This window comes from Crocodylus siamensis, chromosome 3, assembly GCF_052110815.1.
Source record: "Crocodylus siamensis isolate JL-2025a chromosome 3, ASM5211081v1, whole genome shotgun sequence".
NCBI classification, from domain to species: domain Eukaryota; kingdom Metazoa; phylum Chordata; order Crocodylia; family Crocodylidae; genus Crocodylus; species Crocodylus siamensis.
The window spans coordinates 217,660,631-217,688,043 of record NC_143397.1 but is presented as its reverse complement, the minus strand read 5'-3'; the positions used below and the strand labels follow the sequence as shown (position 1 = coordinate 217,688,043).

The 27,413-nt window shown below is 48.1% G+C and overlaps 1 long non-coding RNA gene across 1 annotated transcript; it reads left to right on the top strand.

Moving 5' to 3' along the window:
- Window positions 1–709: 709 nt before the first annotated feature.
- Window positions 710–26,234, top strand: LOC149869453 (uncharacterized). The gene is made up of 3 exons (XR_016441101.1): window positions 710–853; window positions 7,474–7,715; window positions 26,050–26,234. It is a non-coding gene; the product is annotated as an uncharacterized LOC149869453 (long non-coding RNA).
- The last annotated feature ends 1,179 nt before the right edge of the window (window positions 26,235–27,413 follow it).

Here is a 27,413-nt window from a genome sequence, read left to right as displayed (position 1 = left end):
TGGGGCCCAATCCTGCTATGTGGGTTCCAATCTGGCCTGGGAATGGGCCCTGTACCTACTGCTTAACCTACCTGCCACGCCAACAGGTTGAGTAAGGTTCAGACCTAGAATGATGAGCCCTGGGCACTGATGGTTTAAGCAGGTGCAACCCCATTGGCTTAGTTATGCTAAGGATAAATTTGGGATACTGAATACGTAGTATAATCAGGGCTAGTGGCACTACTTTATTTTTAAAGTGGCTCAGTGTTTTGTTGTTACCTTGTTCTCTCTAACCCTGTTGCTTGTAACTTTGTGAAACTTTTAACCAGTTGAAGTAAACTTTTTTTCATGCTAATTGTCTGCCTCAGACTTATTTCTTTTCTTTTGAAAAATTTCAGCCAAAGCAGTTGAGCCATTTTCAAGACTGAAACTAGGGGAAAATATTCTGCTGTTTTTTGTTAAAATATTTGAATTCTTTTCTTTGTAATGCTTTAGTGCCCTCATGTTTTTAGATTACAAACTTTACATTTGACAGCAGCTGCTCTTTGTACCAGGAATGTGCCCTTAGTCATCTCCAAGATAACCTCCCTACATTTGGTCAAGTTTATAACCCTGTGAAAAATCGCTATTCCATCCCCTCCCAACTTTTGCATAAAATCAGATTGTGAAACCGCCAGCCCATAGATCATGCTGTAGCCCAGGGCTGTGCTAGGCTCAGAAGGACTCTTCCTGTAATTCCTGTTCCTAGGTGCTCTGAGCTGAGCTGAGGATGAGGTCCACAAGAGCCTGCCATCCCTGCACTCTCAGACACCCCCAGCTATCATCAGTGCAGCATGGAGATGGAACCTGTCTGATTCAAACATAAGAGAGAAAGGTATGCGAGGAGACCAGGAAAAAAGAGGAGCATATAGGATAAGGAAGCTGGGGGGGCAAGAAAGTTTGATGGAACAGAAGTGAAGAGACTGGAACTGGTCTGGCAAGGAAACTGAAAGATGAGAGGGAGGGTAAGCTCGGATATGTCTGGGCAGAGGCTGGCTGGGAGCGGAGCGGAGTGGAGTTTGGGACAGGAAGCAGGGACAGCCCACAATTTTGGGGTCCTGTACAAGATATAGTTTTGGGGTCCCCTGATTCAGCTGGGGCTGGGCTGCATGCATGTGGGCTGTGCTGCAGGGCAGGGGGCAGTGTGGGGGCAGCATGTGCTGGGGACACCTGGGTTCCCTCCCTGGGGCTGGGGTGGGAGCAGAGCCAGGAACTCCTCCCCTGCTCAGCCCTTTAAACATGGTACAGGTGGCAGGGGCAAGCGGGGCACGGTCCCTTGGGTGCGGGGGCCCCTGTGGCTGCAGGTTCCTTAGGATAGGATAGGCCAGCCCTGCAGGTTAGTTATGGAAACTGATATTGTCTGGACAAAGAGAAATGACTGGGATGAGAGGCATGAAGAAAGGACAGGACACCAGAACTGGATAAGCAAGGAGTGGGTAAGAGAGGACAGGGACAAGTTCTAGGGGAAGAGGCAAAAATAGTTCAAGCATGGAGAGATGGTCATGGTCATATACCACCACATCCTGGAATTGAGCCCAAGAGCTCATCATGGACTCTCATCAGTTCTTTGCTGTCAGTAACATCTCTGAAAAACACAGACAAATTGTCTCACCCCTCTCCCCCAGGCTGATAAGCATAGGATGTCAACCTTATACTGTTTTCAATTCTCCATCTCAATACTCTGCTTATTCAAGTGACAAAGTTCTGTGTGGTAGAGCTGGCACTTACAGCGCTGTGGATAGGTTGTGTGACCATCAGTATGATACTACAGAATGGAATTTCTTTCTTTTCAGCATGTTTTTTTAAACCCTAGGAGATTATACACACTCCTCACCAAGACTCTGCTAACAGAATTTGATTAAGGTTGCAAAGTCACTGAATTATCTGTTTTAGTGATTTTGTAGATCATAGTTGTAAGCAGAGGGGTGAAATCCAGCTGAAAATATCAATAGCCTACATGGCTACCTAGGCTTTCAAAGAATGTGAATACTACCTTTCCAGCTAACTAATGTAGTTATTCTATTACATGCCTGCACAAAAAGTTCTTTTTAAAATAACATTATTAGGGTTGTAAAATCAGACACTTAAAAAGTAGGAAATGCCAGATTTAAGGCTGCCTGTGTCTTTTTTCATAGATTTCATAGATTTCATAGACATTAGGGGTGGAAGGGACCTCGGAAGATCATCGAGTCCAGCCCCCTGCCCAAAGGGCAGGAAGTCAGCTGGGGTCATAGGATCCCAGCAAGATAAGCATCCAATTTGCTCTTGAAGGTGTTCAATGTAGGTGCAACCTCCAATGGCAGGCTGTTCCAGATCTTGGGGGCTCAGACAGTAAAGAATTCTTCCTTATGTCCAGCCTGAAACGGTCTTGTAGTAGTTTATGACCGTTTGACCTCGTCATCCCTTGGGGCGCTCTGGTGAACAAACGTTCCCCCAGATCCTGGTGGTCACCCCTGATAAACTTATAGGTGGCCATCAGATCACCCCTGAACCTGCACTTTTTTAGGCTAAAGAGTCCCATGGCTCTCAGCCTGTAATCGTAAGGTTTGTTTTCCTGACCTCTGATCATGCATGTGGCTCTTCTCTGGACTCTCTCAGGCTTCTCCACATCCTTTTTGAATTGTGGAGCCCAAAACTGGATGCAATACTCCAGCTGCGGCCTCGCCAAGGCCAAGTACAAGGGGAGAATGACGTCCCGGGATTTGCTTGAGAAGCAGCTATAGTTGCAAGCCAGTGTTTTGGTGGCTTTAGTAGCCGCAGCATCGCATTGCAGGCTCATGTTCATCTTGTGGTCAATGATGACCCCCAAGTCTCTTTCTTCCATAGCGCTAGCCAGTGTAGCATCGCCAAGCCTATAAGGATGCTACAGGTTTTTCTTCCCAAGGTGGAGAAGCTTGCATTTTTCAGTGTTAAACACCATCAGGTTCTCGTCCGCCCATTTGCTGAGCCTGTGCAGTTCAGCCTAGATCACGCACCTATCTTCTGGTATGGATGCTTTGCCCCAAAGTTTGGTGTCATCAGCGAACTTGGCCAGGCTGCTTCTGACTCCAATGTCCATATCATTAATGAAGATGTTGAACAGTATGGGTCCAAGGACAGAGCCTTAGGGGACCCCACTGGTCACAGGGCACCACAGAATCATAGAATCAATGAGTCGGAAGGGACCTAGACAGATCATCTAGTCTGACCATGGGCAGGAAGGAGCATAAGACCCCAGCCGGGTGCCTATCCAGTCTCCTCTTGAAGTTTTCCAGGGAAGGTGAGAGCACCACCTCTCTGGGAAGCCCATTCCAGGCTCTGGCCACCCTTACAGTGAAATAGTTCTTCCTAATATCTAACCTAAACCTATCCTCCCTCAGCTTGTGGCCATTGTTCCTGGTGACTCCAAGGGGGACCCTCGTGAACAGACTGTCCCCGAGTCCCTGCTGGCGGCCCCTGATAAGGTTGTAGGCAGCCACAAGTTCCCCCCTCAGTCTCCTCTTGCGGAGACTGAAGAGATTCAGGTCCCTCAGCCTCTCCTCATAGGGCTGGCCACGGAAGCCCTCAACCATACAAGTGACCCTCCTCTGGACCCTCTCCAGGTTCTCCACGTCCTTCTTGAAGTGCGGCACCCAGAACTGGACACAGTACTCCAGTGATGAGTGACTTCCATCTATTACTACCCTCTGGGTCCTACCACGGAGACAATTTTCCAGCCAGTGGATCGCGGAGGACCGAAGGCTACAATTGGGCAGTTTTGCCAAGAGGTGATCATGGGATACCAGACCGAAGGCTTTTTTGAAGTCAAGATATATGACATCAGTCTCTTCTCCCTTGTCCAGGTGATAGGTCACCTGGTCGTAGAAGGAAATGAGATTGGTCAAGCAAGACCTACCTGCAAGAAACCCGTGCTGGCTACCCATCAGGATGTTGGCGTCTGCCAGTCCATTAAGGATGGCCTCTTTAATAAACTTTTCTAAGATCTTCCCTGGGATAGAAGTCAGGCTGATAGGCCTATAGTTAGCCAGATCTACTTTCCTCCCTTTCTTGAAGATCGGCACCACATTGGCCTTCTTCCAGTCTTCAGGCACTACACCAGAGCACCAAGAGTTTTCAAAGATACGTGCCAGAGGCTGGGCGATGATGCTCGCCAGCTCCTTGAGTACCCTGGGGTGTAGATTGTCAGGGCCGGCTGACTTGAAGGTATCCAGCTGCTCAAGATGTTCCTTCACGAGGTCAGCATTACTGGAGGGCAGGGGATCTCCCTCACCCAGACCTCCCTGTCTTGTAGCGGGCATAGGCGTCCCATGGGACTGATGAAAGACTGACGCAAAGTACCCATTTAATAGGTTGGCTTTTTCCTAGGCGTCAGTTGCCCCATCTGGTTCAGCAGGGGTCCAATGTTGCCTTTGCTTTTCCTCCAGCTCCCCACATATCTAAAAAAAGACTTTTTATTGTTCTTGATGCTCAAAGCTAGTTGAAGTTCAGTTGCAGCCTTGGCTTTCCTGGTTTGCTCCCTGCAGGACTGGACCAGTGCAGAATAATCCTCCTTGGAGGTGAATCCCATCCTTCATCCTTTGTAGGCCTTTCTTTTTAGCCTCAGGAGGTCTGCTAGATCCCTGGAGAGTCAGGAGGCCTGCTGTGCCCTCTTACTGCCTTTCCTCTGAGATGGAATAGGCTTAGCTTGTGCATTGAGGATCGCTTCCTTGAGGAGCAACCACTCTTCTTGAGCTCCCCTCTCCCTGGGGTCATGGTCCCTTAGGGCCTGACTGACAAGCCTCCTGAGCTTGTCAAAGTCGGCTTTTCTGAAGTGAAGGACTTCTGTGTTGCTGACTGACTTACCAGCTTTACGGCGGATGGTGAAGTTGATCAGCTCGTGCTCGCTGTCACCCAGCTTCCCATTGATCACTAGGTGATAATTATTTTGTTTGTATTGATTTTTTTTTTACTGCTTTTATATTGTGTGATTACTGTTTTAGGCCTACATATATAAGTTAGCATAAGTCATGTCAAGTTTCCCTCTTGTAATGTCAAGCCTCCATCTTGTGTCCCCTGACCTATGATTCATACCTACCCCTCCTGTGTAACTAAGTTCCTGACTGAATGGGGATGAATGAGGGTGCTTGAGAGACAATAGCAGTAGGTCTAAAAATAGCTCCCTCTGAATGACTGAACCATTAACACCAATACCCGGGCCAAGGACCCAGCCCTTGGAACCACCCTCAGCATTCAAGAAACAAAAGATGAGGCAACCCACCATTGCACCAAGGCTGCACATGCTCAGTAAGAACCCCTGGAGCCCTCTGGAACAGGACCGACCTTGCCTGGACAGGCCCTCCCCATAGGAGATCAGAGGTAGACTGCCCCATAAAAAGGGTTAGTGAAGACTGAGTCCTTGAGACTCCCTCTCCATCTGGACCAGCACCATGCCACACCACCTATCCACCATCCACCCAGAGGCCCTGCTGGCAACCCCCCTCTGGACAACACCTACTGGACAAGGGCCCCTTTCCAGCCTGGATAGGTAGATATCACCCCCACCCTCTCTTCAACCAAGGACTTGGACTCTGTTTCTCTTCCCTATCTGGACTCCAGCCCTTCCACTGAGTCTCTTTCTCTTGCTGTGTATGCGTGCGCTTGCATGCGTGCGTGTGTGCCAATAACTTCATGGGGCTGTATAGTGCATTGTCTGTTTAATAAAACTGTTATTTGGACCCCTGACTTGGGTTTGCTTTACTGCAGTCCAGCTGTGCTCTAATCTCTGCTCCTCGCCCCTCTAACTTCTGTCTCATTTCTTCCTCTCCTGCTTCTGGCTCACCGCCACCTCCCACACCTGTCCTGAGCTCCTCTCTGCCTGCAAACCCCCCCGTTTCTTTGCCACTGGCTTATCCCCACTGCTTTTTCTCCTGAGGAACCAGGTTTCTGCCTCAGTTTCTTTCCTGGCTGTCTCCTCCTTGCCACCAGGCTTTTTTCCCCATGCACCAGTGACCTTAAGTAACCCCAAGCCTCAGTTCCTCAGCCAGCTTCTCTCTAATCCACTGGTTCTAATCCCAGTTCTGGCAACTTCCACTCCCTTCACTTTAACTCTCTTTCTTAACTTAACCTTCCCCGCAAGTATCCCAGGTACCCCAAGCACACATATACACCCCATACCATCCAAGTTAGGAACTTACCTGTGTATATGTGTAGGTGGGGTGTGTGTGTGTGTGCATGATATACAAATTAGTGATCTGTGTGCAAGTATGGACAATTGATTTTTGTCTAACTTTTGCGGTGTATGGTGTATGTGCTTGCCTAGGCTGGTTTGGATGTGTACGTGCCTGAGCTTGTAGTGTGTGTGTGCACCTAATTGATTTGTGTGTTTGTATATGTGCAATTGTGTCACACCCGCCTGTCTAACAGCGCAATATTGAGATCCTGAGAGTTGGCCTGACCCCACAGGGCAACACCCTCACTGCTATGGGAACCTATCCCTATTTGTTACATTGTAAAGTAGGTTTGCTTTATGCAAATTTGATTTATGTGCTGTTCTCCAGGAACACATGTATAGCATAAATTAAGAGAAACCTGTACAACCTTCACAAACAAATAATTTTGCTAGGCCTTTCATTCCTTAACAGCTCAGAAGATCCCTGGGTCCAACAGACCTTTCATCTTGTTAAAGGGAAATGTGGCCCCCAGGGATATCGTAGACAATGGCCTCAGCCCAACAATCTTACAAAAACATCTGTTCTTTACACTCCCTTGATGCAATGTAAACTTATGTACTGAGGACGATCAGGGACAAACTGTGAGAGACCACACATCAGCTGTCACCTTTGTAGCTTACCTGGCTCAAGAGAACATTGGACTCCCCCTCAAATACATTTAGTTCAGTTCTGTATCTGTGCCGGAGCAGGCCAGAGGTGGGGACTCCATGGAAGTGTTAGAAATATTATTAAAAATGCATTATGGATAGTGTTGTTAGAACAGCACAGCTAGCAGCTCTCCCTGGTGGGAGGAGGGGGTGGAGGAGAAACTACCAAGGGCTCTTTGTATTAAGGTATCACTCTCTTTGTTTTGCAAATTTACTATCTCTTTGTTACGCTAAATCACACTTCCTTTCATGCTCCCTTCACTTCTCAGGCAGATAAGAGTAATCGCAATTTTTAATGATCCTGTCCTTGAGAAAGAGTGGGTTTGAACTTTTGGTAACCTGGAGAGCTTTTCTAAGCATGCGTAATTAGCTAATGCATATAAGCCTATCCGCCCCGCATACTTAAGTAGTTAATTATAATGCACATGGGACATATGAAGTGACGTATTTACATATATGTTTGTATGAACCGGAAATGAGTTGTAAGAGTTCCTGCTTCTGCACACGTGCTCAGGAGAGAGGGGATAAAGCCTGCTGAGAAGTTTCCCTCGGGGGCAGAGTGTGGTCTTTTGTCTTCGCTCTGACCCTATTTGCAAATATACCTTTTGTGTTGCTAATAGAGTGTGTCTGAGAGTTCTTCGCCTCCCGAGAAATGAACCGCAGCATTTTTGCTTCAGAAGTGAGCCTCGTATCTTCTTTTCCTTCTCACGAGAACTCAAGGTCAAAAGGTCACACCCAAAGCAAGAAAGCAGAAGGAGCAGAAATCTTCCCACTTCGGGATCAGCTAAGGCTGTGTACCAGTTGAGCAATGAGCAGGTTAGCTCATTGGTTACAAATTACACTGCAGAACACCAGTAAACAGGTAAGAACTCACTCATGTGGTAGCATCTCCTGCAGTACATCACCTCTAGTGCTTGCTAGGGAATACTGGCTGACAATTGACTTCAGAGAGAATTAACATCATTGAAGTTTGCAGCACTTAGGAGTGTTTCTGGCAGGCTTTCATCTAGAGTTTATGAAGACCTTCCCCTCTCAGCTTGCATGATTTGATGCAATCATATTATGCAGTGGTATAGCTGAGATCAAAGTGCTTGTTAAAAAGAATGTAAGATGCTATATTGCATAACAAAAAGATTTTCTCTCCACCTTTACTGTGGCTTTAGTTCTGAAAAAGAAAAGGGTGTGTGTCTGGGTGGGATGGGTAACATAAAGACAAAAGTATTACATTATCTGTGACAAACTACAACTCCCTCCTAGTATGCCATCTTGTCTTTCTGCCCATCAGCTCTGGGCCTGCAAACAATTGCTTACCAAATAAGCCTCTGCTAAACTGAAGGAGAAAGTCTTTAGCAAGGGTGACCTGAGGGTGGCAGCAGCAGCTTACAGTACTGTTCCATATTTCAGTGATGATTCAATGCACAGATGCAGTTTTAACCAGATTGCAAAAGTGTTCATGAGGCAGTGCTGGGTAATTCAGATTTCAGAGAGGGTTAGTAAAGTGAGATACAAACAATAATGTAAGGATGAAAAGGGGACAAAGTATTATGTTCATTTATTAATGATACAAATAGGAACCCTTTTCATAGACCAGGAGTACTCCTGACCATATCTGTACCACTTTACACTAATCTTTAAATGAAACTGATAAGTGACCCTAAGCACAATGTATGGAATAATCTGTGTATAAGTGTGGTGGGATTTCCGTTTTTCTATATCAAAATCAGAGATGCACATATTGGGAAGCAGATTTATTGAACAATGCATTTGTAAACAAAATAAGATTTCATTACACCCTTTAGTGAATGCTGAAGTGTAGGCACTTTAGTCAAAACTTTTGATACTTGGAAGTGTAGTACAAATGCTAAAGATGCCGGACAGTTACATCTTCATCAGGTAGGTTTCTTAGGCACTAACTCCCTGCTTCTGGGAATGCCCAGAAGTTTCTTAACACCTGACCATGCCAAGCAGCTGAGCACCAAAGCCCTGTTGAGATCAATCCACAAATGAGCTGTGGTCACTTGTTTCATCTATATGATCCAATCCTTTAGGCTTTCACAGAATACCTCCCTCCAAATTGGGTTGCATCCAAAACCCTGAATGGAGCAGCCCACCCTTATTCAACAGAGCAGTCATCTAGTCAACACCGTTCTCTGTTTGAAGGGATTTGAGCATGGCTTTCCCACCTCTAGCCACTATGCTTTATGGTATTTGGAGGTCAAGGTGTTCTCAGTCCCTACTGTTGAAGTAGTTCCACTTTGCATGCTCAGGGGTGATCTGGTGGCCACCTATAAGTTTATCAGGGGTGTTCACCAGGATCTGGGGGAATGACTGTTAACTAGAGTATCCCGAGCGAATGACAAGATCAAATGGCCATAAACTGCTCCACGACTGATTCAGGTTGGACATAAGGAAGAACTTCTTTACTGTCCGAGCCCCCAAGCTTTGGAGTTAACTGTCGTCGAAGGTGGTTCAAGCACCTACTTTGAACACCTTCAAGACACGCTTGGATATTTATCTTGCTGGGATTCTATGATCCCTGCCAACTTCTTGCCCCTGGGGCAGGGGGCTGGACTCGATGATCCCCCGCGGTCCCTTCCAGCTCAAATGTCTACGAAATAACTATCTAGAGAAACACAGGGGGAGTAAGTAAGCATGACTAGCACTGTAGCAAGAGCATTCAGATAGAATGAGGGAGACTTCAGTGTCACAATAGAAAACATTCATAATTGAGTACTTTATAGCCAGGAAGCCTTATAACCTTCACTTGAGGAGACAGGTTCAAGTTCCACCAATCAGAAAAAGGTTGAGCTTTTGTCTCCCACAAAGTTATCTAACCCTTGCACTCCTCGGTGAAAACAAGAAGGTATCACACACAGTGTAGGTTACGTGATACACAGTTGTGAACCTCAACTGGAGGCAAGCACCTCTGCCGTTGAGGTTAGGCACGTTTAAGACTTGCCCTTTTTTCTCTTTAGGCATTTCCTATTGGTTTGCATAAGTGGCTTACAGCTCATCGTGCCGGCTGTTGCCAAATCCATGGAGCCAAATTCTCCGCAGTCATTGTGTAGGGAGCGTAGGCAGCAAGCACAGAGAACCTACATGTTAGGTGCTGCAGTGCCTTAGTCTTTCAGTGAATCTAGCTCAAATCCAACTCCTTGGGTATGGCAGGTTGTTTTCAGCAGGAGAAAAAGTGGAGATACATTACTCTTGTGCTCCCTTAATTTCTAGTGCATGTAGGAACCTTTCAGCCTCTCAAGAAACTTAGATCTAGTCTCAGGGCCCAGACTGCTCTGCAGGTCAGAAGAATTGCTCAGGAGAGAGCAGGCAGCAATTGTTGCCAATAGTCATCACCAATGGGCCCTTCTGAACATCGTTTATTGCTAATGGGACTGGGGAAAGGCTATTTCAGCACTTGCAAAAATTGGCCTTGAGACTGGCTCTAATAAATACATATTAACAAAAAACGGTCATTGATTTGTCTAGAATTATGTCCCAAATGCCCTGCTACGGTGTGATACTGAGAGGAGCAAATCCTTGGGGAAAAACTATCCAATGGGAGAGGGGGGGTGGGGAAGAAGCATAGGCTTCTACCTTCCCACCCAGCAAAATTTGCTCAGGACAGAGTGGGACACTGAGAAAAAAAAAAAAGAGGCAAGAAGGGGCAGCAGGAGATGGAGAAGCCTGAGAAGTGCACTGAGCCATCATGCTTCTTCTGGAGTGAAGTCAGGCTAAAGAAAATGCTGCAGTGGAAATACCGTTTCTTTCACATAAGCCATACATCTCATTATGCAGTCACAGAGCACAGCCAGGCATGGCTAACAGCAGCAGCATATCTACAGATCCTGTCTGTGCTGTCACAGGATGAGAGCCGATAAAGGAGTGCAGGGGATCCCCTTCTGCAGATCCTTACTCAGCCCCATCCTTTTTGAGTGCTACCCACTTCAAACCCTCTATTAGTCCTGTGAAGTGGGGTAGACAGGTAATGGCTTGTCTTAGTTTCACAGTTAGTAGGGTCGGAAGGGACCTGAGCAGATCATCAAGTTGCTCCTCCCTGCATGATTTGCACAGAAGGAACATGTGGCTCTTTGTTCTTACTGTTGTTTCACAGAATTTGAGTTGTGCTTCATAATGAGTAACAGGTGTGCTGATCGGCTGGGCCAATAAGAAAGAGCCCTGGGTCGAAGCAGCAGTTTGTTATTTCTCCTGTCTCTTGTCCTTTACATGATCCCAAGCCCTTAGTTTTGACCCTTCCAGGGACTCTGGAATTTTGCCATTTCATGGTGCAAAGCAACGTTCTCTCCTGCTGCTTCAGGCCGAGTTGTACACGCAGAGTGCTTGCTCCACCAACTCTTACAGTGAGTCTCCATGTTAGAGTACAGTGTAGAGAAGACAAGTCTGGGCTGGCATTAGACCAGTAGGCTCAGATACAGGTAGGAGTCTAGCTGTGGTAGCACAAAGTTCCACAGGGGATTAATTTACCTTGCCTTCTGCTAGATGGACTGCTATGGTTAGATTGTTTCCACTACCTGAGCCGTCATGTTTTCAGCTAGCCTGGGTATCTCTACGCTGCAAGCAGTCTTCAGTGTTGACATATGCATAGTCACATTTCCCTCTGCTGGTGCTAAGAGCAGTCTTGCTACTAGTTTAGCAAACATAATGCTCAAGACTAATGTCAGCAAAGGGCCAGCTCCCCAATATGTTGCTAGTTCAGCAACACCACTCTGGACACTCCTAATTCTCTGGAATCATATCCAGGATGAATCTTAACAATGGCTCTCAGCCTAAGTATGCAGAACTTATACTTGCTCTGCCTCCAACTTGGCCTAGTCCCAGCCTGTGGAGAGAGAGGCACCAAGAATGCCTCTGGCTCCTCATGGCAGAGATAATGGAGTCCCCAGTGCTGCAAAACTGTCACAAGCAAACTGAACCCAGGCGTAGGGTTATCAGTAGGAGAACGCCCACGCAGCTGGTCCACATGATGTCTCCAAGCTTGTACATCATAAGTCTGTATATGATACGGGTCCTGTGGCGCTTACATTTTAGTTTGAACCTCCTGTGGGCCTGTCCTGTAGTTCTGAGCAGACAGTCTCTTGTGAAATGAAAAGACATAAAAAGGTATTGGATGGTAACGCAGAGTCCAACTCCTTTTCTTTCCTAAACTGCATGTTTCTCACAAGGTCTGGGTTAACACAGTCAAGGCATGTCTTGAGATGACAACCCATAAGAAGCTCCGATGGGCTGGACCCTGTTGCAGGGCAAGGAATTACATGTTGAGCAAACAGAAATCTGGCCAGTCTCCTACAACAGTCATTTTCAGTGCATCTTTTATAGTCTGCACCATTCACTCAGCTTGCCTATTGGCCCATGGCCTGAGAGGTGCAATGGTAACAGTTCAAACAACGTTGCAGCTGACAAAATCTTGGAACTGCCGAGGTGAATGCACTGCCAGTATCAGAAAGAATAGTGTCAGTTGATGTAAGAGTTGAGACAGCAATCACTTCAAGCCATTTTGAGTATGAGTCAACAACAATTAAGAAGTTCTTACCTTGAAAATGTCCAGCAAAATCAATGTGGATGCATGACCAGGGTTCCTTTGTCATTTCCCAAGGGAATACCGGTGCCTTTGGCGGATTATGATGGGTTGGTTGACAAATGCTGCACTCCCTCACAGCCCCTTCTATGTCATTGTCCAAAACTGGCCACCATACATAACTTCTAGTCAGTGCTTTCATCCTCACAATGCCTGGGTGTGCTGCCTGCAGCGTTGTCAGTATGATTTGGCATCCTGCTTCTGGAATTATGACACGATTTCCCCACAAGAGGCAACCCTTGTGTGCAGACAGCTCATGCCAACGTGATGAAAGTGGCCTGAATTCCTCAGCCAATTTGTCTGCAGGACAGCCCCTCCACACCCAGTTGAGGATATGGGCAAGGATAGGGTCTTTTGCCATCTGATCAGCCTGAAGAAGGGCTTCTGGCATGGATTCCAGCACGAGGACTTCCACTGGAGGAAGAGTAGCACAATCAAACCAATGTGTTCCCCCGTTTTCAAAAAAGAGGGAGGAGCCAGGAGCCAGGCAACCTTAGGCCCATTAGTCTTACTTCAGTCCTGGGGAAGCTCTTTGAAAAAATTATCCAGGAGCACATCTGGGAGGGACCAACAGAGGGGAGGATGGTCAAGGACAACCAGCATGGGTTCATTAAAGGCAGGTCCTGTCAGACCAACCGGATTGCCTTCTATGATCAGGTCACAAAATCATTGGACGCAGGCATCGCAATAGATGTAGTTTCTGGACTTTAGGAAGGCCTTTGACACTGTCTCCCACCCCAGTCTCATTAAAAAGCTAAGCGACTGGCACTGATGCCTACAGTCAGATGGGTCACAAATTGGCTAGGGGGCTGCACCCCGAGAGTGGTGGTGGATGGGTCATATTCAACCTGAAGGGAGGCGAGCAGTGGGGTCCCCCAGGGCTTGGTCCTCAGGCTAGTACTGTTCAATTTCTTTAGCAGCAACTTGAACAAGGGGGTGAACAGCACCCTGTTCAAATTTGCTGACAACAAGATCTGCGACGAGGTGGGCACGCTAGAAGGGAGGGACAGGATACAACTGGACCTGGACAGGTTACAGGGGTGGGCGAATGCAAATAGGATGGGATTCAGTACTGACAAGTGCAGGGTATTGCACTTGGGCAGAAAGAACTTACAGGCTGGGGAACCCCCTTCTTGAAAGCACAGTGACAGAAAGAGATCTCAGAGTCATTATCGATTCTAAAATTAATATGGGCCAACAGTGTAAGGATGCAGTCAGCAAGGCCAATTGCACCTTGTCATGCATCCACAGATGCATCACGAGCAGGTACAAAGAGGTGATACTCCTCCTCTATGCGACATTGGTCAGGCTGCAGTTGGAGTATTGTGTCCAGTTCTGGGCATCTCACTGTAGGAGGGATGAGGCCAGGATCAAGAGGGTCCAGAGGAGAATCACTCGCATGATCAGGGGCAGCAGGGCAGGCTCTATGAGGAGAGGCAGTGGGACCTGAACCTGTTCAGCCTTCACAAGAGAAGGCTGAGAGGGGATCTAGTGGCCATCTATAAAACTTACCAGGGGGGACCAGAGGGGAATGGGCGAGGCCCTGTTCCCCCAAGTGCCTCCTAGAGTAACAGGGAATAACAGCCACAAGTTGATTGAGAGTAGGTTCAGTAGACATCAGGAGGTACTACTACGCAGTCAGGGCAGCCAGGATCTGGAACCAGCTTCCAAGGGAAGTGGTGCTAGCTCCTACATTAGGGGTCTTTAAAAGGAGGCTTGATAGTTACCTAGCTGGGATCATATGAGCTTAATTTAGTAAAGGTCACATAAGCCCAGTATTCATTCCTGCCCAGGGCAGGCGGTCAGACTTGATGATCTGCTCAGGTCCCTTCTGACCCTATATCTATGAATCTGTGTCTCAGCATAAAAGACAGAGCGAGAAAGAAGGAGAATCCCGCCCCCCCCCAAGACAAGGGGATGAGCCCTAGAGACTGACTAGAATATAAAACAATAGAGGAAAGCATCTGCCCCAGATAGGGGCTGGGTTTTGGGTGAAAGCCCTACATAGATCACTTATACGTATTGGGCTACCACCCCTCTCCCCCCCCCGCCCTTGCTGAGACTCCTTATCTCTGCCCCCTCACTGGGGCTGCAGGGCTTCCCTCCCCAGTGGACTCAGGTGGCCATAGCCATGCCTGGCCCCAACTACTTCTCCTCAGGGTCTTGCACCCCACAGGGCTCAGGTGGCTGCAGCCATGCCTGGCCTCCGTCTACCTCCAATAATAAATAACCCACCCAAAGGTGAAGGCTGGGGTTAAGGCATCCCTTTCCACCTTTCACCAAAGTGGCAACTGGCCTGGCATTTCCTGGGGGCTCCCACACCACTGAGAGCCCCACCAGGCCACCCACTCCCAGCAGGGTGCAGTTTTTAGGTCATGCCCAGGACCAGGAGCCATCCCCTACAGCTCCTGCCCCTACCTTCAGAATGTTGCATACAGCCTTGCAGCCACACAACATTACTGCCTGGTCTGCCAGTAGTGAAGTGCAGCCAGAGATCTACAATGGCCGCCGCAGTCAACCACCTGCTGGCTGCTTGGCTCAGCTCTTGAAGTGGCAGGCACCAACAGTGCCCTGGCACATTCTGCAATGATTGCCAATGCTTCTTTATCAATCTGTGTGTAAGTCCTCTCTGTTGAAGTCATTGTTCTTGAGTAAAAAGCAACAGATTTGTCCATGCCACCAGGCAATGTGTGACTGAGGACAGTGCCAACACCAAACAGCAAGGCATCACAAGTGATGGACAGTGGCTTCTGCTCATCATAGTGAACAAGGACAGAGTCTGATGTCAGCAACTTCTTGATGCCCTGGAAGGCTTTGTTGTGCTGGCAAGTCCATTTCCACTGAGCTCCTTTATCCAGTAAGTGATGAAGGGGCTCTGCTATGGTGGCTTTGTTTTTCAAGAAGATGTAATAAAAATGGAGAAGTCCTAAGAATGCTTGAAGATCCTGTCTGTATTTTGGTATAGGGGCATCATGTATTGCTTTTACCTTGTCTTCAACTGGGTGAATGCCAGAAGCATCAATTTGATATTCCAAAATTGATACTGGAAACTCCCAGTCGACATTTCCTTCTTTTTACTCTGATACCCGCTTTATCGAATCTCTAGAAAACTTCTCTGAGTCTCTCAGTGAGTTTCTGTCTAGATGGCCCCATGATCAACACATCATCAAAGTAGGGAACAATCCTGGGAATTCCTGCTAGCATTTTCTCCATGAACTGCTTGACAATTCCTGGTGCCCCAGAAATTCCAAACTGGAGGCGCTTGACACAGAACGCTTCCTGGTATATAATTATTGTTTGGGCCTCAGCAGCCTTGTCATCCACTATCAATTACTGATATGCCTGAGCGAGGTCAAGTTTGGCAAAAACCTTCCCTCCTGCAAGAACAGACAATAACTGGTTAATGGCAGGCACTGGGTGCGGGTCCTGCTTAAGTGATTTATTCACAGTGCACTTGTAATCCCCACAGATGTGAACACTGCTATTACATTTTAAAACAGGAACAATTGGTCTGGCCCATCTTGTATGTATGATTGGCTTGAGAACCCCTTGCACGATAAGCTGATCTAATTCTGCATCAATTTTTGGCTGCGGTGCGAAAGGTCCATTCTGAGCCTTCATAAAGACAGGGGTTATCACAGGATCCATTTGGAACATCACAGGTGGACCAAGTAAGTTCCTAATTCCTTGGAGAATACCTGGGGAAACTCTCTTGCAAGCCTTTTCAGACTTTCTGTGCAGAGACTGTGTACACCTTCAATACTGATTCTCAGTGGTGAGAACCAGTTTCTCCCCAGAAGACTTTTTCAGGAACCCTTAGTGGCAATGAGGGGTAAACACTGTCTAACAGATCCATACCGGACATCTACATTGCAGCTATCCAAAGTTTCCACAATCTGTCCATTGTCCACAGGCGACACTTGGGTTTCACTAACTTGGGGAAAGGGTGCCGAAACAACTGGAAGAATGTATTTTCACCTGTGAGGAATACTCCCAAACCCAAGTCCACTTCCATTTTGCACTTCTTGCCATTTATTACTACTGTTGCACTCATCTCAGAACCCTGAGTTTTGACAACGCCAATATTTTGAATCAAATATAGTTTTTGTAACCCATGTTCTACAGAAGACTGTACCCTGGGAATGGGTTTGGGAGTGAATACATCTGCCACAGTCTTCTTGTCTCCTGAAACTGGCCTTCGAGCAGCAAATCCTCTCTATGTGGCCCGTCTTCTTGCAGGCATGACACACCGCATTCCTTTGTCTATGTTGGCCATCACAACTCAAACATGTCTGTAGATTAATTGGTTTATGTAGTGCTGTTAGTGAGGGTATAATCTGCTGAATTTGCTGGTGGTGATCTGATCCTTGATCTTTTTGGTGTAAGTGGACTTTGCTGGAGAATGCCTAGCAAATTTCTCTCACAGTATGGGATGCTGCTTCAGCTGCCAAGGCTTTTTCTTGTGCAGTAGCCAAGGTCACATTTCATTCAGAGAGCAGGCAACCTTGGATTGCTTCATCTTGAACCCCACAGATAAGTCAGTTGTGAAACAGGCCATCCAAGAGATCACCTAACTCACAAAACTTGGCAAGGCGACAGAGCTCAGCCAGATAACCTGCTCTGCCTTCATTGGCCTCTTCGTCCTGTTTAAAAAAATGAAATCTCTGCAGGGTAACAGATGGCCTTGGGCAAAAATGTGCCTTTAGCAGGGCAACTAGTTCAGCATAAGATTTAGTGTTTGGGAAGGCAGGTGCTGTGAGGGAACGAACAATGGCAAATGTTTTGGTACCACAGACCGTCAGGAGGATTGCACGCCTCTGTGCTGGGTTTTCCACTTTGTTGGCTTCCAGGTAATAGGATAGCCTTTCCACATAAGAGTCCCAAAAAGCTCGCTGGCTCACATCAAATTCTTCTATGTGACCCAATGTGGCCATTTTAACTAACATCAGAGGTATTAGAAAGAAAAGAAAAAGAAAAAAATACTTCCCTCCGAACAGAAAACACAGCCTGGCCTCAGAACAGTGTCCCACAATCTAGGGGTGTCTTTTCAGCAAAGCATCCCATCCTCGTCACCAGATGATATGTTGTGAGTTCAGCAACATCACCCTGGACACTCCTGGGTTGAACTAACAGTTATTTATTATTATAACTCTCTGGAATCATATCCAGGATGGATCTTAACAGTTGCATCAGTATATGCATGCAGATCTTATACCTGCTCTGCCTCTGACTTGACCCAGTCCAGTCCTGTGGAGGGAGAGGCACCAAGAATGTCTCTGGCTCCTCATGGCAAAGAACAGGGAGTGTCCAGCGCTGCAAAACTTCCACAAGCAAACTGAACCCTGCAGTGCTGAGCATAGAATCAATGAGTCGGAAGGGACGTGGACAGTTCATTGAGTCCGACCCCCCGCCATGGGCAAGAAGGAGCACTGGGGGTGGCAGGGTCATAAGACCCCAGCCAGGTGCCTGTCCAGTCTCCTCTTGAAGACTTCCAGGGAAGGTGAGAGCACCACCGCTCTGGGAAGCCTATTCCAGGCTCTGGCCACCCTTACCATGAAGTAGTTCTTCCTAATATCTAACCTAAAGCTATCCTCCCTCAGCTTGTGGCCATTGTTCCTGGTGACTCCAAGGGGGGCCCTGGTGAACAGACTTTCCCTGAGTCCCTGCTGGTGGCCCCTGCTAAAGTTGTAGGCAGCCACAAGATCCCCCCTCAGTCTCCTCTTGCAGAGACTGAAGCGATTCAAGTCCCTCAGCCTCTCCTCATAGGGCTGGCCACGGAGGCCCTCAACCATACAAGTGGCCTCCTCCGGACCCTCTCCAGGTTTTCCACGTCCTTCTTGAAGTGCGGCGCCCAGAACTGGACACCGTACTCCAGCTGCGGCCTGACCAGCACCGCATAGAGGGGGAGCAAGACCTCTCTGGACCTGTTAGTGATGCCCCTGTTGATGCAGGACAGGGTGCAGTTGGCTATGCCTATTACTTCATTGCACTGGCCACTCATATTCATAGTTTCATAGTTTCATAGTAGCTAGAGTCGGAAGGGACCTAGGTAGATCATCTAGTCCGACCCCCTGCCTTGGCAGGAAAGAGCACCGGGGTCAGATGACCCCGGCAAGGTGCTCATCTAACTTCCTTTTAAAAATCCCCAGGCTAGGAGCCTGCACCACTTCCCCTGGAAGCCGGTTCCAGGCCCTAGCCGCCCTGACTGTGAAGTAGCGCCTCCTAATATCTAATCTAAACTTACCCTCCGCCAGCTTGTGACCGTTATTCCTGGTCACTCCTGGCAGCGCACGGGGGAACAGGGACTCCCCCAATACCTGCTGATCCCCCCTGACCGGTTTGTAGCAGGCCACAAGGTCCCCCCTTAACCTTCTCTTGTGGAGGCTAAACAGGTTCAGGTCCCGTAGCCTATCCTCATAAGGCCTGCCCTGCTGACCCCTGATCATACAAGTGGCCCTCCTCTGAACTCTTTCCATATCGTCCACGTCCCTCTTGAAGTGTGGCGCCCAGAACTGGATGCAGTACTCCAGCTGCGGCCTGACCAGTGCCGCATAGAGGGGGAGGATCACCTCCCTGGACCTGCTCGAGATGCATCTGTGGATGCATGACAGGGTACGGTTGGCCTTCTTGACTGCCTTCCCACACTGCCGGCCCATGTTCATCGTGGAGTCAATGACGACTCCAAGATCCTTTTCCGTCTCCGTGCTGGCAAGAGGGGAGTTCCCCAACCTGTAAGTGTGGTGCTGGTTCTTCCTCCCCATGTGCAACACCTTGCACTTATCAGTGTTAAACCCCATCCTATTCTCATCCGCCCACCGTTGCAACCTGTCAAGGTCAGCTTGTAGCCTATTGCACCCTTCTAGTGCACCCACATCCCCCCACATCTTAGTGTCATCAGCAAACTTGAACAGGGTGCTTTCTACTTCCTCATCCAAGTCACTGATGAAGATGTTGAACAGTGCGGGCCCGAGGACCGAGCCCTGCGGAACCCCACTGCCCACGTCCTTCCAGGTCGAGAAGAACCCATCCACTACCACCCTCTGGGTGCGGCCCTCCAACCAGTTGGCGACCCATTTGACTGTGTGGGCATTGACACCACAGTCTCCCAGCTTTTTGATGAGGACAGGGTGAGAGACAGTGTCGAAAGCCTTCCGGAAGTCCAGAAAGACTACATCCACAGCAACCCCTGCGTCTAATGATTTGGTGACCTGATCGTAAAAGGCCACCAGGTTGGTCTGACAAGACCTGCCACTGATGAACCCATGTTGGTTGCCCCTGAGCATGCATTCCCCCGCAAGGCCCTCCTGGATGTGTGCCAGGATAATTTTTTCAAAGAGCTTACCCGGGATTGAGGTAAGACTAACTGGCCTGTAATTTCCCGGGTCCTCTTTTTTTCCCTTTTTGAAGATAGGGACCACATTGGCCCTCTTCCAGTCCTCCGGCACCTCACCAGAGCACCACGAGTGCTCATAGAGCCGTGCCAGGGGTCCCGCAATGACCTCGGCCAGTTCCTGTAGAACCCTAGGGTGAAGATCATCCGGACCAGCGGACTTGAACACGTCCAGCCTCTCCAGAAGTACCCTAACTAACTCCTCGCTAACCCCTGGCCCAGGCGTGTCTCTCCCGGGGCCCGAGGGGGGCCCAGCAGGGAGGTGGGTGAACTGGTCCCTACTTAGGAAGACAGAGGCAAAGAAATCGTTAAATATGTTAGCTTTGTCATCTGGCGTGACGACTAAGTTGCCTATCGTGTCCTGCAGGGGCCCCACATTACCCGAGACCCTCTTTTTACCCCCTATGTATTTGAAGAAGGACTTCTTATTGTCCTTAATCCGGGAAGCTAGTCCTATCTCCATCTCTGCCTTGGCCTTCCTGACTGCCCCCCTACATCCTCGGGCGACTGTAACATAGTCCTTCTTGGTGATGACCCCATCCCTCCATTGGGTGTATGCCTCCCTTTTAGCAAGGAGACATTCCCGGATGCTCCTAGTGAGCCATGGGGGTTTATGTGCCCTCCTGCTCCCTTTGACCCTTGTTGGGAGGATCGTCTCCTTAAGGAGCAACCACTCACCTTTGACATCTGGTTCCCTTCCCCTCTGGGTCCTCAGCGCTTCCCCAACGATCCTCCTTAGCTTGTTGAAGTCAGCCCTCCTAAAGTCTAGGGCTGTTGCCTTGCTGCAGCCCTTTGCCACCTTACGCTGGATGGTGAATTCCAGCAAGCGATGATCACTGTCTCCCAGGTGGCCCATCACCCGCAGCCCCCTCACCAGGTCATCACCCGTGGCCAGCACCAGGTCCAACAAGGCGTCTCCCCTGGTGGGGCTGTGCACCTCCTGGGTTAGATGGAGGTCCTGCACTCTGGCTAAGAATCCTGACTCCAAGATCCCTCTCTGCCTCTGTGCTGCCAAGAGGGTCAGCCCCTCACCTATAACCATAATGCTGGTTCCTTCTCCCCAGGTGCAGCACCCTACACTTGTCCTTGTTGAACCACATCCTGTTCAGATCTGCCCACTTCTCCAACCTATCCAGGTCTGCCTGGATGCAGTCCCTGCCTGCTGGTGTATTCACTTTACCCCCCAGCTTGGTGTCATCAGTGAACTTGAAGAGGGTGCTCTCCACACCCTCGTCCAGGTCGCTAATGAAGATGTTGAACAGCACCGGCCCAAGGACCGAGCCCTGGGGGACTCCGCTGCCCACACCCTCCCAGGTCGACATCGACCCATCCACCACCACCCTCTGGGTGCACCCCTGGAGCCAGTTTGCCACCCATATGACTGTGCATTCATCAGTGCTGCAGTCCCTCAGCTTGCCCACCACAATTGAGTGGGACACTGTGTCGAAGGCCTTCTGGAAGTCCAAGAAGATGACATCGACTTCCTCCTTCCCATCTAAGCTCTTTGTTACCTGGTCATAGAAAGAGACCAGGTTAGTCAGGCAGGATTGGCCTTGCATGAACCTATGCTGGTTACCCCTCAACATCACTTCCCCTGCACAGCTCTCACAAATGTGGCCCTTGATCATTTTTTCACAGACCTTCCCCAAGTTAGAAGTGAGGCTGACTGGCCTGTTGTTGCCAGGCTCTTCCTTCTTCCCCTTCTTGAAAATAGGTACATGGCCCTTTTCCAATCCTCAGGGACTTGGCCTGAGTACCAGGAGTTCTCAAACAGCCGTGCCAATGGCTCCACGATGACACCAGCGAATTCTCTCAGCACCCACGGATGAAGGCCATCCGGGCCCGCTGATTTGGACACATCTAAGCCCTCCAGGTAATCCTTAACTAGATCTGAACTAGCAGTCAGGGGACTCGCATCCTCCCTGGGCCTCTCTATGCTGTCACCCGAGAGCACCCCATTGTCAGCAGACAGGAACACGGAGGCAAAGAACTTGTTGAAGAGTTCTGCCTTCTCTCGCGCGTCCGCCACCAACTGCCCTGCCCTGCCCTGCCTCGTAGGGGTCCAATGTTACCCCGAGACTTCTTCTTGCTACCCATAAAGGACTTTTTGTTATCCTTAATCCCAGAAGCTAATCTAAGCTCTAGTGCTGCTTTTGTCTTCCTCACCAAATCCCTACAAGCTCGGGTCAGGGAGGTATACTCCTCCTTTGTCCCTGTCCCCTGCTTCCACTGCCAGCATGCTTTTTCCTTTGCCCTCAGGTCAGCCTGGATATCTGCGCTCAGCCATGAAGTTTTCTTGGATCCTTTTCCCACCTTCCTGCGCAGAGGAATTGTGTCCTGCTGCACCCCAAGGATACCCTCCTTGAGGAAGGACCACCTTTCCTGGACCCCCATACTAGCTACCCCCTGGGCTCTGAGTGTCTCCCTGACTACTGCCCTGAGCACACTGAAGTTGGCTTTCCTAAAGTCAAGCATTTGTGCTGTGCTAGTTACCCTCCCCACCTTCCTCTGAAGAGCAGACTGGATCATTTCATGATCACTGTCCTCTAACAGTTTCATAGTTTCTAGGGTCAGAAGGGACCTGAGCAGATCATCTAGTCTGACCCCCTGCCATGGCAGGAAAGAATACTGGGGTCAAATGACCCCAGCAAGATGTTCATCTAACCTCCTCTTAAACACCCCCAGGGTAGGAGCCTGCACCACTTCTCTTGGAAGCTGGTTTCAGAGGCTAGCCGCCCTGACTATGAAGTAGCGCTTCCTGATATCTAACCTAAACCTACCCTCTGCCAGCTTGTGACTGTTATTCCTGGTCACTCCTGGCAGTGCTCAGGGGAACAGGGACTCCCCCAATGCCTGCTGGTCCCCTCTGACTAGTTTATAACAGGCCACTAGATCCCCCCTCAGCCTTCTCTTTTGGAGGCTGAACAGGTTCAGGTCCCATAGCCTCTCCTCATAGGGCCTGCCCTGTTGTCCCCTGATCATATGAGTGGCCTTCCTCTGGACCCTCTCCATGCTGTCGACATCCCTCCTGAAGTGTGGCGCCCAGAACTGGATGCAATACTCCATCTGCAGCCTGACCAGTGCTGCATAGAGGGGGAGGATCACCTCTTTGGACCTGCTCGAGATGCATCTGTGGTTGCATGCCAAGGTGCAGTTGGCCTTCCTAACTGCGTCTCCACACTGCCAGCCTATGTTCATCTTGAAGTCAATGATGACCTCCAGATCCTTTTCCACCTCCATGCTGACAAGAGGGGAGTTCCCTAACCTGTAGGTATGGTGCTAATATGGAGATGCTGGGGAATTGAACCCAAGACTGCAAAGCACACACTTTACCAGACCATGCACTCTACCACTGAGCTACAACACCCTCTATAATCAGTCTATGTATGCAGAGGGCTTTGGCCTTCAAGGGACAGTGCAAGGAAAACACAGTAAGACACAACACTCTCTTCTGCAACTGGGGCGTTTTTCAGCATGTATGTTTCTATCATGCCTTTGCTCTATATCTGCAAGCAGGCAAGAATAGTGGAGCACAGAATTGCAGCAGCTCTCGCTCCACCAACAGGGCCATTTATCCCACATGTCCACCTCAGTCTCATGTGTCCCCCTGGAGAGCTGGGCTATGGGGAGGCAAGTGAGTAGAGCAGCCAGCAAAGGAAAGGAGAGAGTTAGTGCTCAATGCTCAGCAGCCATCAAAAAGGAAAACAAAATGTTAGGAATTATTAACAATGGAATTATGAACAAAACAATTCCCCCTACCTTGGGGGTCTTTAAGAGGAGGCTAGACATGAACCTGGCTGCGGTAATCTGACCCCAGCATTTTTTTCCTGCCCAGGCTGGGGATTGGACTGAAAGATCTGCTTAGGTCCCTTCTGACCCAAACATCTATGAATATATGAAAACAGTATCATTATGCCCCTATAGTCAGTCAACAGGGATTTAACTGACCACACTGTTATTGAGCACTTCTCAACCATTTTCAAATTGGACAGGGTCACTGTGCCTCACACCTATACCAATGGGGTCTTCACAATGATAACAAATGCCCTTGTGGATAAATTCAAACAATGTCCTAAACTGTCTAGTTACAATGCTACCTAGTGACCTTCAGGCTCTTCATATTGGTGATGATGACATCGCCTTAAGAAGGCTGAAACAATATGCCAAAACTGCATATGCTAAATAAATAAATGCCCCTATATAAATCCGTAGTGCATCCACACCTTGAATACTGTGATAAGCATTTACAACATTCTCATTGCTGATGAGTAAGGAAATAGGGATTTATTGTTGGCTCTCACAACACAAGAGCTAGGAGTCATAAAATGACACTAGTAGGTAGTAAGTTTAAAGCTAAACAAAAGAAGGTTCTTTTTCACATAGAATGTAATTAAAGTGGGGATCTCATTGCTGTAAGATGTTGTGGAAGCTGACCATTTAAAAAAAAGATTGGACAAATTCTTGGAGGAGAAGTGCATCAGCAGCTATTGAAGATGAGAGTTAAAGATACATCCTCTGAATCAGAACTTCCTAGACATTAAATGCTGGAGGCTGCAAGTAGGAGAGGAACAGGGGAAAAAACCCAGGTCGTACCCAGTTGACTCTCCCTTTCAACATCCACTCTGTCTCTGTGTGACATAGGATATCAGGGAAGATGGACCTATAATCTGACCCAGTAAATGGCAGTTCTTGTGTGGGATGGGGAAGGGCTATTTGTAGCCCCCAGGGATTGGGGAAAGGTTTTACCCATCCTAGCAGCCATCCCATCTGAGCCAATCGGCCAAGGCTTCCTCTTCTACCAAATACAGGAAGACACTATTACATCTCAGACCACAGCTTCTGCCATTTTCCCATTCCTATTCTTACAAGTGGGAGGAAGGAAGAGAGAGGGACTTGCACCTGATGATGTTTCAGGAGTGGAGATTGCATGTTTGCCTGGAGGTGATGAGAGGAGTTATGGGTAGGTAGGAGGTAAATCATGGTTGGAGGTAAACCTGGGTTTCTGAGCATTAACCAGGGGCTTCCTGGCTTTTTTATTTCTGTATCGCGGCTGTGTCTATTTAAGCTGGTCTCAAACAGCTATTTCTGGGTGCCAGCTTTTATCCTATTGCGTAACATATGCAATGTATAGCTGCCTCTGATTGTCTGGGTGATATGATAAGGACTGTTCAGATCCAGGATGTGAAAGTCTTTGGCCCATTATCAGCAGCTGACGCTGGTGATACATAAGGACAAAGGTGCAGTGAGCATGCTTTTACCACGAGGGAGATGAAAGGAGCTAGCCTGAGTGAATGCTGCACAAGCACAGCTATGCTGCTTCCAGTTTGGGAGGTAGTGCATGGGGAGCAATTCAGTGCGTTTCAGCACAGTGCTGCCCGGCATGCCATGCTAGCATACAGACATGTCCAGTGATCTGCGTGCTTTCCAGGAGGGCATCAGACTCCATCCTTGCAATGTCCCTCCTCCTACTTGCCATATTAGGCACATTTTTGAGCCACAAATTTGGTACACAGAGCAGTAGGCCTCTTGTGGGGAACTGGAAAGATAACGGTAAACCACGCTCTTTTACAGTGGACATTTCCCTGCTACAGTAAGTCTCCCTAGCTGTACATAGTGTCCTTCTAGCCATTGATGTTGTCCCACCTGAGGTCTCTGCTTTGTTAGGAACAGTCATAGAAAGCACTTAGGCAAATAATATTTATCTTACAGAACTCTGAGCTCATGAAAATTCATTAGTGCATTCCCCTGTGATTCACTTACGCTTTGGGGAGTTTTTTTCTGAGAGTGTTAGAAAAACAACTGTGGGTTGCTAAGCAGTCTTATACATATTTTATTAATCAAGGTGATTGGGCCCTCTGTTTTATGTCACTGTCAATTTTAAATGGGGAATTCCAAAGAGAGATCTCTGCTGCTGCAGACATCTCACCAGTTGGGCCTTTCTGAGGCTCAGACACACACTCACCCCAGAGATGGTAAGTTTCACACACACACACACACACACACACACACACACACACACACACACACTCTCTTTCAGAAAACTAAGCAAACTATACACATTATGAAATACGGTAAGAAAAACATGTGGGCTGCACAGTAATGAGCCAATATACATTTTCTCTGTACAAACTGGATATCTATATTTGCTTCATTAAGTTTATTCGGTGTCTCAGAAACAACTAAGGTGGATAATATGTTCATGATATTATTTTTTAGTTTTCCAACAAAATTCCATGACGTTTTGTGCAAGATCTTTCATTCAAGACTGTCAGAGAATATTCCACAGCTGATTCCAGTCTGTGCCTCGCAGTGCTGACATGCTGCTATATCAGTGATAATCCAATCTCAGCTCTCAAGCTACAAGTGGCTGTTCAACATGTTACCTGTAGCTCTTTGCAGAAAATATTATTAAACTTCCTTTTTGCTGCATGTACTGAGTATGTCTTTCCTGCCACTGTGCATTACACAACACAAAGAACTGCATTCATGTCACACGTGTAGCCATGCATTATAGTATGCTTTGCTTCAGTTTATCTAGAAGCATGTGTGGTGTTGTGGCTTTTTACTAAGCACAGAATACTGATGTGACTCCTGGGTCAGTCAGGGTTGAGTGTCTTTGTGCTATAGGAAGGAGGCACAACGTTGTACAGAGCAGTAAGTGTGACAGGAGAGAGGCAAAAACAAGTCCAAACCCAGTTGCTGAGTTTCAGGAAGGGGAACTGGGCACAAGAAATGGAGGTGATGGAACTGGATTCTCAGAGAACAGGTTAATTGTCCCCGAAGACTAGGATCTTGGGATGAGAACTGAAAAGAACCAGGGAGCCATCAAGGTCATAGTTCTATTTTATGGACTATAGGTTCACTTGTCGTACGGTCCAGTACCTACTGGACTGCCTCAAATTCCCAACTCTCTGTCTTGGGTTGGACAACTCTAATCACCTTCTTACTAGGCCTCATTTCCTTCCTGCTACCTTCGTCAAGCAGGGTTTTACCTAAGCATCATTATCAGCCACCTCATAGACAGGGACTCACCCCATCATATTCACTAGGTTGTTATTGTCACCTGGGAAATCATGGGTTCAAATCTCTCATCCTGTTGTAGGTTGTAGGTTGCTGACCCCAGGATGTGATGACCACTGAGGTTCCTTTCAGCACTGTGGTTCTCTGATACATCACCATTATAGAGAGAACGAACATGACTCTTCCACTCGTATGACCACATGCAGAGCAGTTCTAGAACGGGGTGACAGTGCAGTAACCCCAAGTATTCTAACTCAAGAGGAGAATCTGATTCATTTGAGGAGCAAAAAGTCCCAAACATGCTTTGAAAATCATTTAACATGATAAACCTTTTGGGAAAAAGTCGACAAATAATGCTTCAGTTAAGATTTTAGTTAGATAAACACTCATACACTAGCAAACGGAAGGGGTCAGATAAGGCCATCCAAACAGCTATCACGCTGTTCCCATGTCTCTAGATATGTGAGATCTCACAAACAACTTTAATAATACTTTGAGTCACAAAACAAGATATATAGGGTGCCTGTACATGTGCAGCAAGGCACTACAGCACGTCGGAG